This window comes from Helianthus annuus, chromosome 14, assembly GCF_002127325.2.
Source record: "Helianthus annuus cultivar XRQ/B chromosome 14, HanXRQr2.0-SUNRISE, whole genome shotgun sequence".
In the NCBI taxonomy this organism is placed as follows: Eukaryota; Viridiplantae; Streptophyta; class Magnoliopsida; order Asterales; family Asteraceae; genus Helianthus; species Helianthus annuus.
Window position 1 is genome coordinate 34,623,277 of NC_035446.2, and position 3,420 is coordinate 34,626,696.

The 3,420-nt window shown below is 33.6% G+C and overlaps 1 long non-coding RNA gene across 2 annotated transcripts; it reads right to left on the reverse strand.

Moving 5' to 3' along the window:
• Positions 1–242: 242 nt before the first annotated feature.
• On the reverse strand, positions 243–1,760 carry LOC110922685. Of its 2 annotated transcripts, XR_002583373.2 has the most exons (3): positions 1,629–1,760; positions 907–994; positions 243–434 (listed from the first exon to the last, which is right to left on the reverse strand). It is a non-coding gene; the product is annotated as an uncharacterized LOC110922685 (long non-coding RNA). The 2 variants fall into 2 exon arrangements; XR_004878639.1 differs by having other exon boundaries at positions 243–994.
• Positions 1,761–3,420: the final 1,660 nt, after the last annotated feature.

A 3,420-nucleotide genomic window follows, 5' to 3' on the forward strand; every position in this document is an offset into this window, starting at 1 on the left:
ATTATCCATCAAGCTCACCTTTCAATATTCATCATTATTAGTAACCTCTCACATACTTACTTATATTAAATCTTACCTTTCGGTCTTGATCGAGTCTTGGATTGTACGGGTCATTAGTCACAAGAGCACACAGGTTTGAGTTCAAGTACTCACTCATTTGTACTTGATTTCGCTCAAACCTAGGCTCTGATACCAACTTGTAACGCCCTAACACGTTTTAACCTAAGATTCACAGCGGAAACTACATACCTAAAATTTCCTTCATGATATTCTTTCTTTCATTTAAATACATTAATCTCTTTTTATAAATTAATCCAAAAACTAACATACATGTCTCAATTTAAGTGACTACGTACACACCCACATACAATCCGTGTCTTGACTCGATCTTCAACCGCGTACACTTCTAGATGAAACATCCAAACATGTATAGCCTGCAATCACCACATTCAAACACATTATTAGCAACCGGTGACATAATACAAAAATCTTAACACAAGCATAATAGCGCGTCAACATATCATGCTTTTTCTTATACTAGCCCCTTCATCCATCCATTCGATTACTCGCATCGGATTGTGGAGTCAACCTTCACTTCGTTTGTTAACATGCCTATACTTCACATTAATTCTCAATAGAAAAACGATTAGTACATTAGCTTCCATTTATATGAACATGTCCTCAAATACACATAACTCATCTTATTCATTCAAGCATAATTTCATTATGTAAGTTCCCTTTCTTACCCAAACCTAATCGAATCTCTTTCTTAACCACTTCCAACCCATTCCATTAAAACTTAACTTAGTAATAGCATCGATCCATATCTTCTTACATTGCATTCAACAATTAACATATATCATAAATACATTACCAAACTAAAGGGTAAGTTCGGAGTTCACTTACTTTGCGCGTCCGTATTTTCGTTCGCTTACTTGATTGAGTCTTCTTAGCCCGTTAGCCTTCAACGCTCCCATCCATCTTGACATGATTCCTATACACTCATGTCATTACATTCACATTCTTATTAGCATATATGCTCATACATATGAACAACCATATCAAATTCACATCTAACATATAACCTACATGAAGCATACTCAACATCATTAATTCATTTAAACAATCATAAAGTATACTCGACATCATCCCTAGATAATCTTCACATGAACTATATCTATTTACCCATTACTTGCATACAATTTCACTTATTATTGTCTTTTAGACAATTCATCAAACACTTGGTGTGCGTACTACTTTCTAAGCATAGTGTACAAGTATTTCATGTTTTTCTTCCTAGTTATCACTTTCATTCATCAATACAAGTAAACATCATACAAATTATATACCATACTCAATCTATATACATGTACAGATCACATACTACACATTTTCACAATCAATTTCATACCCTTTCATGAATTAGACATAAACCCACTTAGCTAGGTGTAGTAAATCATCAAAATACTCAATTTATAGCAATTTACTCAAAATCTTCACTTAGGGTTCGTTCCTAAGCAAGCATACATTGTCAATTTGGCCATAACCTAAACAATTCATACATAAATCACTACTTGTGATGTTCATCAAGATTTCTCAACTTCATTAAACATCAAAATTCAACATACCTTATGATCCCCTAGCTTGGGTGATCGTTAATTCATGTTCCTTCTTGAATTTGAGCCTCGATTCATCCTTCAATTGGTTGATATATGATGAACTAGGGTTTGGCTCTCTAGAGCCTTCCCCTGACCATGTACAGAACACACACGAAGTGTGTGTGTGTGTGTGTGTTATTTTCATTTAACATAACAACTTTCAAGTTATCCCACTTTGGTCCCTCATGTTTCGTTTTAATCAAGTAAGGCTACAACTCTTCGCTTACTACTAACGAGACCAATAATTAACTAGGTTAATTATTCCTAGTTAATCCTCATTTTTCAGGTTAACTTTTCTCATTAACGGTACCTTACCCGTTTCTTAATAGTAACCAGGTCTAAATTACCAAACCCGTTTTTGGGGTGTTACACATATTCTTCAAAAATCAACAATGGTGATTTCAGACATTAAACACCGATCTACTTTTCTCATTTTCAATTGTTCATCATCCATTCAAAGCCCAATATGTCAGTTGCCTCCATCGTCGTATCTTCAAATATCAAACAGTAAGTCTTCTAATCTTCATACTCTAAAACCTGAATCTAAATATCCTACACGCTTTCTTGATTTTCCCTTTCTTTCTCCTTGAATCCTCTGCAATATATCTTTAAGGCAAGTTTATGTTTTTCCTTTAGGTGAATAATTAGGGTTAGGAGCAACGAGAGGATCAGATGCGACATAGAAGGATGAGAAGCCGAGTCTAGATTCGACTTGCCAGGTTTGTATTCATCTTTTAATCGTTATATATATTTTTAGCGTTCTTACGTGTGCTTTTAATTCAGCGAGTTTATTCATATTAGAAAAAATAACGGAGAAATTGTTCTTGATTGATTTTTGGGAGCCGAAATTGAGTGTCAATTTAGGGTTTGTTCTTGCGTAAATCGAATCCAGTTAAGTTGAAAAAAAAATGTCTAGGGTTTTTTTCTGTTCAACTGATCATATGACTTTGATCCAGGATTGGGTCAATTGGAAGAAGTTGTGATGGTGGATGCATCATATTTTCATTTGATTCGGTAATTTCATTGGTCAATCAACAACTTCGATCTACTAATTGATCCATATAATTTGTTTTTTGATTATTCGTTATTCATATTTGTGTAATCTTAATTTGTTAATCCATTGTTCATCTTTTAGTGCATCTAAAAAATCAAAGTTCAACTGTAATACCCCAAATTCCATGAGATTTTTAATTTAAGCTAGATATGAATAAGTACGGATAGTCTTTGGTCATATTAATATGAATGTTATTCTTGAAGGCCAAACATGTAAAGTGACAAACCATAAAATATTAAAAGAAAACAAAATTTAAAACACACACATAGTGTGCGTGTGGCTGTGCGATCGAAGAGAGGCAGAGGGAAGGGTGAAACCCTAGTTTCACCAATTTCATCAAATTGGGTAGAAATCTCAAGGATAATCGAATGCATGTGATAAATTCCTCAGTCATCTAAGGGTTTTCCATCATGGGGTAAGTCGAATTATGTGATTTGATGCTAGTTAATGATAAGGGTTTTGATTAATCCTTGAAATAGTATGAAATTGAACTTGTTTATGAGTTAGAATCACCAAATAGCAGATGTTTTATGCATGATATTAATTAGATTGAAAGTTTGAGTAGAAACCCATTTGGGTGAGAAGTTAGCATGAGTAGGATGATCAAGTAGGATTATGTATGTGAAGTTTTGATTTATGATCTTGATTATAATACTTGAATGATAAGTAAATTGATGTAGAATGAAAGAATCATGTGAACTTAGATGA